This window comes from Periplaneta americana, chromosome 15, assembly GCF_040183065.1.
Source record: "Periplaneta americana isolate PAMFEO1 chromosome 15, P.americana_PAMFEO1_priV1, whole genome shotgun sequence".
NCBI classification, from domain to species: Eukaryota; Metazoa; Arthropoda; class Insecta; order Blattodea; family Blattidae; genus Periplaneta; species Periplaneta americana.
This window is the reverse complement of record NC_091131.1, coordinates 24,872,276-24,887,453: the sequence shown is the minus strand read 5'-3', so window position 1 is coordinate 24,887,453 and position 15,178 is coordinate 24,872,276. Positions and strand designations below refer to the sequence as shown.

Here is a 15,178-nt window from a genome sequence, read left to right as displayed (position 1 = left end):
GTCATGTGGGCACATATTCGGAATGGACGGAGCTATATTTAAAAAAACTGCCGAAACAGAACGGATATGTTAAGCTTAACTTTGCTGCTGTGAAAGTTAATCCCAATTTGCTTTCAGCCTGATACAGAGCATGGCCTATCCCATCTTCCTTTCTATAGGCCTAAGAATTGCGGAAATCTATTGGTCTGCATAGTGTAAGGTCCTCTGATTAAGATAACGCAGAATAAGCACACAGTGCTTATCACAGGTAAATTAATTAATTCAATGAATAAATAAATAAAATAAATCAATTAATTAAATAAGTTACATAAGTAAATTAAACAAGTAAAATAAATACAGAAATAAAATTAATTGACTTGATTAAATAACTGAATTAATTAAGTTAAATAATTAAATTAAAAGTAATATATGTAAACAAATAAATAATTAAATTGAAGAAGTTAAATAAGTAAATTAATAAATAATAAAATAAAATAAGTGAAATAATAAAATAAAATAAAATAAGTTAAATAACTGAATTTTATAAATTGCATAAAGTAAATAAATAAATAATTAAATTAAATAACTAAAATAAGTAAATAAATAATTATTTAAATTAAATAAGTAAATTAGATATGTAAAATAAATTGATTAAATACGGTAAATAAGTAAATAAATGAATAAATAATCAAATTAAATAAGTTAAATAACTAAATAAATAAGTTGAATAAGTAAATAAAATCAGTTAGATGAGTAAATAAAATAAGTCAATTAAGTAAAAAGAATAAGATAAATAACTAAGTTAAATAAGATAAATAAATAAGTTAAATAAGTAAAATAAATTAAATAAATAAATGAATAAATAAATAAAATAAGTTAAATAAGTAAATAAAATAAGTTAAATAAAACAAGTTAAATAAGTAAATAAAATAAATAAGTAAATAAAGTAAGTTAAATAAGTAAATAAAGTAAGTTAAATAAATAAAATAAGTTGAAGAAGTAAATAAAATAAGTTACAAATGGCTTTTAAGGAACCCGCAGGTTCATTGCCGCCCTCACATAAGCCCGCCATCAGTCTCTATCCTGTGCAAGATTAACCTACTCTCTATCATCACATCCCATGTCCCTCAAATTCATTCTAATATTATCCTCCCATCTAGTCTCGGCATCCCCAAAGGTCTTATTCCCTCCGGTCTTCCAACTAACACTCTATATTCATTTCTGAATCCGCCTATACGTGCTACATGCCTTGCCCATCTCAAGCGTCTGGATTTAATGTTCCTAATTATGTCAAGTGTAGAATACAATGAGTGCAGTTCTGTGTTGTGTAACTTTCTCCATTCTCCTGTAACTTGATTCCTCTTAGCCCCAAATATTTTGCTAAGAACCTTATTCTCAGATACCCATAATCCTTGTTCCTCTCTCAAAGTGAGAGTCCAAGTTTCACAACCATATAGAACAACCGGTAATATAACTGTTTTATAAATTCTAACTTTCAGTTTTTTTGACAACAGACTGGATGACAAAAGCTTCTCAACCGAATAATAACAGGCATTTCCCATATTTATTCTGCATTTAATTTCCTCCCGAGTGTCTAAATAAAATAAGTTAAATAAGTAAATAAAATAAGGTAAATAATAAGTGAAATAAGTAAATAAAAAAGTTAGACAAGTAAATTAAATAAGTTAAATAAGTAAAATTAGTTAAGTTAAATAAATAAGTAAAATAAATTAAATAAGTTAAATAAGCAAATAAATAATTAAATTAAATAAATTAATTAAATAAGTTAAGTAAATAAATAATTAAATTAAATAAGTTAAATAAGTAAATTAAATAAGTAAAATAAATACATTAAATAAGTTAAATAAGTAAATAAATAATTAAATGAAATAAGTTAAATAAGTAAGTAAATAATTAAATTAAATAAGTAAAATAAATAAATAAACAAATGCGTCCTTTGGCATACTAAAAAGCACAGGAAGTTCAATAGAGATTTCGCATCGGCGCATCTTTCTAAAAAGTTCTAGCATCATTAGCAGAGAGATGAAAACAACCTATGTACACCAAATTCTCTGTAATTGAATCCAATTAAAATGGTCACAGTCTGTTTACTTCATCCAGACTTCAATATTCCTTCCCGTCATTCGGTTCAGAGGACACTCCATAGCTAAATTCGGCGTGAATTTATTTCGTCGTATTTATAATTTATTTCATCTATCTGAGATATGGAAAGTTCATGCGCACAGAATATTTCATTCATAGCACTCTCTGTAATATCAATCTGTTTTCAATGCAAGTGTTTCGGAAGACACTATGATGAAAAGTTTATGTAGTGATTATACAAAAAAAAAAAAAAACAGGAGTACCTCGAGATAAACTATTCCGATACATTTTACAAGAAAAACTTCAACATCTCGTCGAATGCCCACTTGAGATACCCAGGTACCACTACAAATTTTACGATTTAAAGAACTGGTTCAAGAAATAGCGTAAAATGTTACGTTCGGAAGTAGTGACCTTTCTGCTTGTCGTTTGCAAAGTCACATCTTATCTTATGCCACGGTAGAGGTATAATAGGCTGATGTAACATATAAGTCATAAATTTAACTGAATACCAATGGCTAAGGAACGGATCTATTCACTAAGGCTCCTATTAGTCCCCCTTCAGGGAAGGGCACAAACTTGGAGTGTCCTTGCACGCAGGCCGCTAGGGTGGACCCATTGAACTACTCGGGATGGATTGGTGTGCATATCCTAAGGCCTCCCGCGTGCCGTCTCTGAACTTCTACAGCGAGTTACCATGACCCCATGGTGCGTAGCACTACCACCAACAACGAACCAAGTGGTCCAATTTTCGACGGCGCCCGCAGCCGATTCTACATCGGGATAAGCCCGAAATCTAGAAAAGTAACGGAGACGATGTTGAAAGAGGGAAAGTGTAATTATGACGGCGAAATGAATCCGAGGTTCAACGTCGAAAGTTACCCAGCAATTCTGCTTATATTGATTGAGGGAAAACGTCGGAAAAAACCACAATCAGATAACTTGCCTCAAAAGCAGGATTTAAACCCGGGCCCGCTCCTTTCATGGTCAGACGTGCTAACCGTTACTCCACAGCGTTTCACAAAGGCTTACACTGGCTCACTGTCTGTCATATATGTTACATTCAGTGCGACAGGTGGCCCGGGTGACATTCGTGAATCCGATGTTTACAGGTGAACCATCCTGCCTCAGTCCCCGGAACTCGAAACCCTTCCTATCCTATCATCGGAAAATCATACTGTTCCCAAAACGTTACTATCGCAGATGACTAGTGAAATAAATGGAAGGTGAAGAGTCGGTTGATGGAATGAAAGAGGGAAACGGAGTATTCCGAGAAAAACTTTCTGCAATGGCTGTTTAGTCCTCCACAAATTCCATGAAGGCCAGGTCGGGAGTCGAGCCCGGACTGCCTGGACTAGCCACTATTAACCCAGTAGTACATACAGTTACTGTCTAGCCCCTTCTTCTTCTTCTTCTTCTTCTTCTTCTTCTTCTTCAGTTTAATACAACTAAACATTTTATATAACAACATTACAGTGTCTGTTTATAGGAGAGTTCAACGCAAGTAAGGTGTGAAACTTATATATTTCTTGACTTACCTGCACATTCCTTACTGAAAATAGACAACTCTGAGTTTATTATGCGTCCAAAGAACGTTATAGCCTATCTCGTTTCAGACGCTGCAGCCCAGCGTAGAGAATTGGCTGGAATCACAGGTGGCTGGCTTCTACTCCTATGACGAGGCTGGTCTGCAGCTCATTGTGCCAAAATGTTCTCCTAGACACCGTTTCAAACGCGGAGAGAGATGAAAATCAGAGGGAGGCAAGTCCGGGCTGTATGGTGGATGATCAAACACTTCCCATCGAAACCGCTGCAGGAGCCTCTTTGTTGCAGCTGCAGTGTGCGGCCGAGCATTGTCATGAAGAAGGACGTGCCACGTTTCATGAATTCCATCAAGAGAACTCCTTTTCGGTCCCAAAACACAGTAGCCATACACTTTCTGACGAAGGTCTGCTTGAACTTCTTTGGTTTACTCGGGGAATAAGAATGCATCCACTGATTGGATTGCTCTTTTGTTTCTCCAATTTTGAAATAGATCCATGTCTCGTCCCCTGTGATAACTTTGTTCAAAGAATCTTCTCCATCATGTTAGCGCTGGAGAAACGTTAATGCGGCGCCCATTCGCTGTGTCTTGTGGTGGTCTGACAGCATCTTGGGAACCCATCTCGCACACAGTTTGCGGCAATAAAGTGTCTCAGTCACGATGGTATAGAGAGCTGACCTTGAAATTTCGGGAAACGAATCAATGAACACAGAAATTGTGAACAGGCGATTTTCTCGAATCGCCTGATGCACTAGCTGAAGAAGATCATCGGTTGATACTCGCTTTCTTCCCTGACCGACTGCATCATGAACGTCCTGCTTCAAAGTTCCTGTACCATTGCCGCACTTTGCTGTCACTCATGAAAAGTTTCACCGTACACATTACTCATTCGTCGATGCATTGCACCCCTTCGCATAAAGAAATCGAATTACAGCACGCACTTCACATTTGGCGGAAGACTCTATTGTTGTAGGCATGTTTACGTGCTCACTACGCGCTCAGAACTGACAAAGTGTGATGTGACGCGATCGACGGGCATACTAAAGACACTAAGCAACACATCTGCGCAAAGTTTCATCTGATTGTCACTGTGGTTTTCATTTCACGGCCGATCGGACCTTGAAAAAAAATAGCCCTCATATCTACACGTCTTCACTAAACGAAGCGGAAAGCTGCACTGTATTACATGCCTCCACTAAACGAAGCGGAAAGCTGCACTGTATTACATGCCTCCACTAAACGAAGCGGAAAGCTGCACTGTATTACATGCCTCCACTAAACGAAGCGGAAAGCTGCACTGTATTACATGCCTCCACTAAACGAAGCGGAAAGCTGCACTGTATTACATGCCTCCACTAAACGAAGCGGAAAGCTGCACTGTATTACATGCCTCCACTAAACGAAGCGGAAAGCTGCACTGTATTCACTAAATGAAGCTGAGAGCTGCACTGTATTTTGATTGGTTTTCAATTACGTTAGTCTTCCCATTCTCACGCACAGCCGCACTGCGTCTATACGCCTGGACAGCAGGTCACATGCCACATGGACAAGGCAGAGAAGTTGCCTATATAAGATGGCATTGCCACCCGAAGTTCCGGTACTTTCTGACTCTACTAGTATATTCGTATTAATAACATTTTCTAGTTTCTTGAGGGTTACACGGTTCTTGCACTGAACCACAGATGTTATAATGCATCCCTGTATGCGTTGAAGTAGTTGTAAAATATCTATAACTGTACTAAACCCTTTGCAAAGAAGTGTTTCGGGAAATTTGCAGAACCGTAATATTACAGGCCTTTTTTTTTTTTAGCGAAATCTACGTCATCTCCAGAATATTCCCAAATATACAGACATTAAAGTCGCATGGTAACAAAATCAGGTTGACCACCGGCGTAGCTCAGTCGGCTGAGGCGCTTGCCTCCCGACCCAGAGTTGTAGTCGGGCGTGGGTTCGATTCCCGCTTGGGCTGATTATCTGGTTGGGTTTTTTCCGAGGTTTTCCTCAACAGTAAGGCGAATGTCAAGTAATGTATGACGAATCCTCGGCCTTATCTCGCCATTACCCGCCCTATCGACGCTAAATAGCGTAGTAGTTGATACAGCGTTGTTAAATAAGAAAAGGATCAGGTTGCAAGATGAAAGCTTTAAACTTCCCAGTCTATTTGCTGCAGAAACTCCTGGTTATGATTCGCAAGACTCAAAAAGACAAATCCTATTTATTAGATTTTCCTATTCTTCTTTCTTAAACGCTGTGAGGAAGTTAGTCTCAATTTCTTAAATTGGCAGATTTTGATACTTGAAATGCAATGCCCGCGTGTTCAACATAAACGTCATATTCAATGCGATTTCACGATCAATATCTTATACCAATAGCTCGCATTTGTTAGCAATAATAAATTGTTTGTAATAAAGTCTTATTCAAGAACAAACAAATGTTGTTTCACATGAGGCAAAACAAACGGGTTTTCTTTGACAAGAATGAATGTCTATTTGATCCTGTACTTCTATGCTGTGTTATCCACTGTTATCATACATCTCCGTGTAGATCATGCACCATTAAACGGGTTAATTTTGTTAATGTGCTCCGACCAAACATCGTGAGTTCCAAAACTACGAATCAGGAACCTGCACCGTCACTATTGATCCTTATTGGATTATAGGATCGAGTACGTAACTAAGCTTTACGAGAGCAGTGTTTGACACGATTAGGGAATTAAAGTCCGCGGAGTATACGACTAACGAACTGTCGGTCAACGGATTGGAGATGGCGCACCGTTAGCCAGAACGCTGGCGAGTCCGTTTCAGACGCTTGCTTCAACAGCCGGTAAGACTCGCTGTATTTGGGCAGTTGGTCCTATAGGACTAGTTATCAATGCGAAACCCTTCCAGTTTAATGTATTTAACGATGCTGTATCAACTATGAGGTTAACTAGAATTGGTGGAATTGGAGAAAGCGAGATGGCAGCGAGAATGTCATGGGATTATCTGACATTTTGTCGTCCTCGAACAATGCTATGCAGTCTATGGATCTGAAGTTCCCATATTTAAAGTTGGATGAACATAATGCATTTTAAATAGCTATATAATTTACATTTGACCCTTCTAACATTTGTATCACTAATGATTTTTAAATTTTATATATACACAATTACAGACCTGTTACTAAATCTACGTATTACTCTGTGAATAGGTTTATTAAATCTACATACTTAGACTTCAACAAACAAAATTTGATAACACAATCTCAAGGGAAAAAATGGAACTCTCTGCATTATAATCCACAGTTAATTTCCGATTTACCACGAAAATTGTCTGTAGCTGCATTTAGATTGGCAAAAGGCCATGATTGTTTGGCCAAACACCTGCATAGAATTGGAATACATCAGTCCCCTAACTGCCCATTGTGCAACTCAAACCAAGAAATGGATTCGGAACACCTCAAAATCTGTGCTTCAGTGGCTGACCATGACAATATCTTTGAAAAATATTGGAGTGCAAGAGGTCAAATGACTATTGTCAAAGACCTGGCATTAGACAACAACATATATAGACAATTATTTTAATTTTCCTGTATTAAGTGAAACTATTATGGTGTGTTACCTTAGTTAATGACTTGTTTCGGCTTAATTCCTGCCATTCCAAAATATATAGGATGAACCGTAAATAATGCCATTAAAGTCAGGGGGTTATTATTTGAGACGTTTCGAACAAAAAGGTTTAACATGATTTTGCTCGCCTTTGCTCCCTTTTCCAGATAAAAATTGTTTTATATTAAACATTCCATAGCGTGTTCTGGGAAAGCTATTGATTTAATTCCCAATATGCTGAGTCAGTTTAAGAAAGAAGTGTATTGTGGTAATATTGATCCGAACAAATAACATTCTAAAATTCTTTTTCAGAACGAAACATTACATTTGTTAGGATCAAATCTCTGCACAGTTTGAAGGACAAAACTAAAATTCTTTCAATCATGTATTATCATATATCGTAATACACATCGCCCTCGGTAGCGTAGTTGAAATAGCGCTGGCCTTCTATGCTAGAGGTTGCGGGTTCGATCTCGGCCGAGGTCGATGGCATTTAAGTGTGTTTAAATGCGACAGGTTCATGTCAGTAGATTTACTGGCATGTAAAAGAAGTCCTGCGGGACAAAATTCCGGGACACCGGCGACGCTGATATAACCTCTGCAATTGCGAGCATCGTAGAATAAACCATAACTTTTTTTCATAATACACTACTGTGTTAAATTTGGGAATTCAGTCAGTGGCTTTCCGAAAACACGGTATGGAATGTTTCATATAAAACAATTTTTATCTCGAAAAGGAAGCAAAAAGAGCAAAACTGTATAAAACGTTTTGGTTTTAAATATCTCAAAGAGTAACCTCCTGAAATGAATGACATTACTTACGGTTCACTGTATATACCTAGTGAGATGATGCACCGAATTCCGGTTTCTTCTTGTCGGTGCTATAGTGGGAGTGTGTTTATAATGGGTAGTATTTTGTCAAAAAGGATGTGCATTCTGAAATTTAGTTGTTTGTTGACGATGTGTTGTGCATGTGTTTTTGTATGTCTGTATAGTTAATATACTGTGTCTAGTTTCTGACTTTTCTACTGTGTATAATTTCTAGGTTTTCGATTCATTGTTGTAGGATTTCCATACCTGTTTCTAGTTTTTTTTTAAATTGGTTATTTAACAACGCAGTACCAACTACTGGGTTATTTAGCGTCGATCGAATTGGTGATAACGAGATTATATTAGGTGAGATGATGCCGAGGACTGGCCATAGAGTACCTGACATTCGCCTCACAGTAGGAAAAACCTCGGAAAAATCCAACCAGGTAATCATCCCAAGCGGGAATCGAACCCACACCCGAGTGCAACTGCGGATCAGCAGGGAAAAGCGCTATCGCCTGACCTTCGCCGGTGGCTTATCTGTTTCTGTATTTCTGTAGTTGTGGTTGGTGTTGGTAATGTATCTCACGATACAAGGAACACATCACAGCTTGCACCTATGCGGAATTCATTGCCTTTACACCAGGGAGAAAACCTTTAAAAAAATAGACAATCAGCCGAAACCGGGTACTAAGCAACGTCCGCAACCAGTCTCAGATCATGAGTTTAGCTCGTGATCTGTTTGCTGCGCCACTTGGCGCACTTATATATATATATATATATATATATATATATATATATATATATATAATTTGAACTGGTAATGGAAATTACGGGAAAACGGCTGGACGGATTTTAATAAATGACCTCTCATTTTGAAGCTTGGAACTCAAAGTTTTTCGGAGAAGCAGTAGTTTTCAGTGAAATATCAATTTTTAAACATAATTTTCCTATTTTCCAAAATCCATCTGTCGTCAGTTTTGAGAACTAGCTAATAGCATTCACGACCGACTTGATATACCCTTCGCTTTTTTGTAAAGGAGAAGCGAAGCGAGCACCAAGTCGGCCGTGTTGCATTTCAGAATAAAACAAAACACATACTACAGTAAACAATATTACACGAAGGCCATGATGTGCAAGAATGCTGACATATTTAGAGCTCAAATTAAATTGGTTATTAAAAACTTAAATTACTAGAAATAATTTACAGGTTCGATTCTGTGGTGTGTAATTTTCTGGGTACAGCTGTGTATTAGATATTAAAAACTACAAAACTTGAGGTGGTTTGATGACATCATTACCATTAGAAATGAAATATTATTGTAGTTAATGCCATGATGTGACTATTTTTCATTTAATTATTTATACATATTAATGCTATATTGATTATATTAAAGTGAAACGTTTTGGGATTATATAAGTAGATGTAGAGAACAACTTAAATTAGATTTTGATTTCTATATTTTACTGAGTGGCGGCTATATAGTATATGTTACTGAAGCTATAAAACTTACGTGAGATAATAATATTATTAAAAATCAAATATTTTTATAACTATTAATCAAGTGGGGTTGGGTCTTTTTCATATATTTAATGGCGGTGTGGTGTAGATATTTATATGAGTGGTTCTCTTCAGTATTGGCTCGAGAGAGAGTATCTTTCATTATTATGGAAGCAAATAACTTTCAGAATGTCTGGTATTCTTCATTGAAAATAAATCTGAAAAATGTTTATTTGAACGTGTGATGAACTTAGTTTGCAGCATTTGCTGCACAAGCCACTAGTATAGGTATAAAATGCAGGAGAGAATGGACATTAATGTGAGATCAGTGTGTTGCCTGAAAATTTTGATGGCACCAAATGCCGGTAAATTTTACTTGGAGATGTATCCGCAGCTTTTTTCTCTCTTACCAATAATTGTTATCGCCTCTGGTCGCGTTTAAACTCCCGAACTTCGAATCAAAAAGCAAACAAGGTTAACTACTACAGATCGATAGGACAGGTGAACAACTGAGCATTCTACGAAGTAGCTGTAGGAATGCCCTGAGTTGTCACTGAAGACCAGACCCATCAGTTTTGACACAACAACGATGCAGTGTATATACAAATTCATGCTAAACCACAGATTTAATAAACATGTAGCCTGTTACGACAGTCATAAATCGAGACAGAACTGCTGGTATCCTGCCAAACTAACAGAAATTTTATCTCCTGGAAAGTTGGTACAATAAACTTGATTTAAGATGTTTGGCTATTTCATCGCGGTATGCATTTGGGAGTAAAAAATTGTAACGACTGTGCGACCTGCTTACCCTATGACGTGGCTACAATTCGCAGGTTTAAACAATTGCTAGTGGAAATAAAGGATGAGAAATTCCATCACAAATGTTTGCAATAAAGCAAAAATGCTTCTGTTCTAATCTTTTTTTTTTTTCTTACAGTTAGGTCTAATATTAATCTACCTCTTATCATCCAGTCTGCTGTCGAAAAATCTGAAAGTTAGAATTTATAAAACAGTTATATTACCGGTTCTTCTGTATGGTTGTGAAACTTGGACTCTCACTCTGAGAGAGGAACATAGGTTCAGGGTGTTTGAGAATAAGGTGCTTAGGAAAATATTTGGGGCTAAGCGGGATGAAGTTACAGGAAAATGGAGAAAGTTACACAACACAGAACTGCACGCATTGTATTCTTCACCTGACATAATTAGGAACATTAAATCCAGACGTTTGAGATGGGCAGGGCATGTAGCACGTATGGGCGAATCCAGAAATGCATATAGAGTGTTAGTTGGGAGACCGGAGGGAAAAAGACCTTTAGGGAGGCCGAGACGTAGATGGGAGGATAATATTAAAATGGATTTGAGAGAGGTGGGGTATGATGATAGAGACTGGATTAATCTTGCACAGGATAGGGACCGCTGGCGGGCTTATGTGAGGGCGGCAATGAACCTTCGGGTTCCTTAAAAGCCATTTGTAAGTAAGTAAGTATTAATCTACCTCAGTTGAAAGAGCTACTGGCAACGTACTAGGAAGACCTTGGGTTCAATCCCAGGTGCTGGCGGGATTTTTACCGCTGCCAATGCTTTCTGAACGGTCCCGGGACACACTAGCCTTTTGTAAAATTGAGTACCCAGTCTTTCCGACCACAGTACTTTATTCTAATGCCTAGGTCACTGAAGCATGAGCTCTGCTTCCTTGTCTCGCATGCGTCTTCATATCGTGTAAATGGATACCAATCAGCGCTATATCAGGGATACGTTGGCACATAGAATACATTGTCTGTGGAGAAACTTCCGGCTTTAAACCGCGTTGTTTTAGTGCTAGTGGCTGACTTTTCGACAGCTGTGTTGTGGTCATCCTCAGAGCAGTGAGTGAAGTCTATTCCAAGACAATACTTAAGAACGAGGAACCAGTGACTCCACATGTACGCAGCAGGGGCGATTTCTCCTGGCATGCTATGCTTGCTGCGCAAGCCCAATATTTTCGTAGAATGTGTATTTCTCAAAATGGGATTACGTACATTAAAATTTCTTTTGATTTTTGTAATAATGTCTAGGCATAATACCATCCGCAGGTTGCACACCGCAAGATCGCAACGCTTGCTCGTTTCTCGGAGCTACAGGAAAGACGTAGAAACAGCGAGAATATGATGCGCGTGCAAGTGCCTTCCTCCTAATCCGTCCCAGTCGCACATGCTTCTGTTTATGCTGTATGAAGCTCTGGTCCGAGAGCTATACCGACTATTTAACGTTACACAGATAGCAGCAGTGTTGCCAATTCAGCAGTTTTCCCGCTAGATCTAGCGTTTTTCGGCGTTAGTTTAGCGGGTAAAATTTATGAAACTTGTATTGCTGATCTAGGGATTTAGCGGGTATTTTTAGCACTCACAGCGGCAAAATAATATAATTTTACATTGACAATATAGCAATTTAGCGGTTTCTGCAAGGCTCCACAACGGATGTTTAAGAATCGAGTTGGCAACACTGATTGGCAGCAGTTTTTACCAGTGAATGTGCTGTGATTTGCGAGTGTAATGTAATTTTATGAGCGGAATGCATATGTTAGCTGCTGCATGTATTATTAGTTCTTAAACGTTAATTTGAAGTGTTGCAATGAGTTCGGAAATGTGTGTTATTGAAACTTTATTATCAAATCCATTTTCCCGGAGGACTATTCAAGAGAAGACCGACATTATAAAGAACGGCAGACCATGTCCAGGGCTCCCAGATTTAAAAAGACAGCATAAGGAGAAAAATAGAGAATATGTGCGCTCGTTCAGTGCATCTCAATACAACAGTACGCATTGGTTGGCAGGGTCGAAAAAAACTGAATAAACTGTTTTGTTGGCCGTGTTTGTTATTTTCTACAGATAACGGTGTATGGTGTAAAAGTGGCTTTGACAATTTAAATACTTTGACATTGTCTATTACAAGACACGAAAAGTCTGCAAACCAGATGAATTATATTCTCCCATCTTCCCCCATCAATAAAAGAGCAAGCCTAACTTTCGTGACCAGCATTCGCCCTGGCACGCAGCACCCTCTCATCCGGACAACGGACACGGAATCAAGGTCACCCACACGGACTCTCATTTTCTCTCGGACCTTATTAGGGCCAGGCTCTAATATGAATACTCCTCTCCATGCAGACCTCAACCGGATTGGACAACGAAGAACCAATCATATGCCAGAAGGAGAACCTATGATCTATCATTGGAAGTCCTCTCCCATTATATATATATATATATACATATATATATATATACATATACACACACACACACAAGCTCACACACTATTTCCTTATCCACTGCTCTGAGGATAACCACAACACAGCGGTCGAAACGTCAGCCACTAGCACCAAGACAACGCTGTATAAGCCTGGACGTTTCTCCACAGACCATGTAAACTGGCCGCGGAAGCCTACGCCAACACGTAGTATACATTACCCAGTTTTGGGAATGGAATTACAGTTGTGTTGGTTCTAATGTTATATTTTCGTTTCGGTTTACAAATGGACAATATAGATCTATGATAAGAGAATTAATTAATGAATGGCATTCTATATATTTTCTCTTCATATAACGCGACATTCCGAAAGTAGTCCCAACTCACAACAAACTTTTCACTATGGTTCACTCAAAATATATCGTATATGTCTGTTACGACTTCAATAATGCAGAACTCGCTTTTGCAAATCACATGAGAGATCTCACAGGTCTGTAGCTGCTCTCGATGTCGAGATATTACTGAGAGAGGCTGCGCGGAACGACTAAGTTTATGCATAATTTCAGCGCTCCGATGCCCGTAGCGAGGGGACATGGCGTCATTGAGCGTGATCACACAAGTTACACTCGTTCATGGCTTAATTACTAATAACAATACCATTCGCATGCGGCTCATACTATTTTAACAGTAAACGTTTGAATTTCTGCAGTTTTTTTTTACCATGGATCCCGGAACAGGTACCCGTACTCGGTGCTGACAGAGACGTAAAAAATTAACGTACTAGTACAGAAGTAGCTCTTTGCAGCACAGTTCTAGGTTCAAATCCCAGCAAGTGCAAGTAGAATTAATGGTGTAAAACGACGGTGATGCGATTGGTTTAATCGGTTTTCTTCAGTCTCTTCTGCCTTTGCATTGGGCTATTCTCAACCTATGGAAGTAACTGGTCAGAAAATAACTGTACGAATCTCTTCTTCCACGCTTCCTATTTAGACCTATTGTAGACGCTCTCTTAGCCGATCAGCTAGAAAGGTGGCGTAGTAATGAGGTTTAGAATCCTGATGGGTTCACTTGGAATTTGTTGTAGACAAAGATGGTGTTCAGTGGTGATAGGTTTTCATCGAGTACTCTCCTTTTCCCTATCGGAATTCCACCATTGTTCCATAAGTAATCATAGTGGTGCACTTCCATGGTGCACCAAGGACAACACTCTGCGACAAAGAGTCTACAAATACAGCATGCATCTCCTACAAGATGATATGAATGAAATTGAAATAAATCAAAATCAGTAATTCGAAAAAAGTCCTAGTTCTGGTGTCTGACTATTGCTTTCCTATCACAAATTGTTTAGTTGAGCGTCCTCTACAACTCCTGGAACTGTGTCAGTTGAATTCAGATTCACCCTGTAGAAGACTGAATGAGTTCTGGAACCGTACTAGACTATAACGAAACGTAAAATTCCAATCTCGCCTAGGTTTGAACCCAGGCTTTTGTAATATGCACATCACATCAAAACTAAACTTAGGAGGAGAGGATGGTATTTTTTAAAACTTTTTTCCTATTTGGTGTAAAATATTAATTTTTTGCATGTAGAGAGCACATAGCTGTGGCAAGTCAACCAAATATAAATATTAAAAAAAATTATTTGTGGGCCCAAATTTGAAAAAAATATACCCAATGCAGGATTGTACTAAAACCGATATCTAAACCGTTTTTAAAGATAGATTTAAACTTTTTTTTTGCAATGTATTTGCAAAAGCATGTTCTACAAACTGTCTGTAACAGAATTTTGATATTAGTCCCTACGTTTGTAAAATAAACAATTCAATTTTAATAAAAATTTTCTGATTTCCTTTCTTGCAAACAATCGGACATATTTTTAAAATGAAATCAATTAACAAAATTCTGTTACAGAGAAACTTTTTCTAATAGTCTAAAGAATGTGTTCTAAATTTCATGCATGTATCTTTAATAGTTCACAAAATATATCCATTTTTGTCTGGCAATGTAGCAAAAAAAAAAAAAAATTGAAGTTACTGGAAACCGATAAAAGTGGGCGTGTGATTTAAAAATCCATAGCGCAGGAAGTTTAAAAATGACGTCTCAACATCCGATAAGGGCACAAATACCCACAAAATGTTATGCTATGCATTCCACACATATCAAAGAGTATTTTAAAGAAAAAAAAATGTTTTTGAAAATTTAATTTTCTGGAAACAACAATCAAAGTGGGCGAATGATTTAAAAATCCATAACGCAGGAAGTTTAAAACTGGCGACTCAACATCCGATAAGGGCACAAATACCCACAAAATGTTATGCTATGTATTTCACACATATCACAGAGTATTTAAAAAAAATTATTAAATTTACTCATTTTTTTCCCCCAAAAAATATCATCCTCTCCCCTTAAGGAACTTAAACATAGGTAT

The 15,178-nt window shown here is 37.6% G+C and overlaps 1 protein-coding gene across 6 annotated transcripts in view; it reads right to left on the bottom strand.

Annotated features, from left to right (window-relative positions):
• Eph (Eph receptor tyrosine kinase) overlaps window positions 1-15,178 on the bottom strand; it is a 1,260,465-nt gene that overhangs the window by 755,541 nt on the left and 489,746 nt on the right. The gene's annotated exons all lie outside the window — the stretch shown is intronic.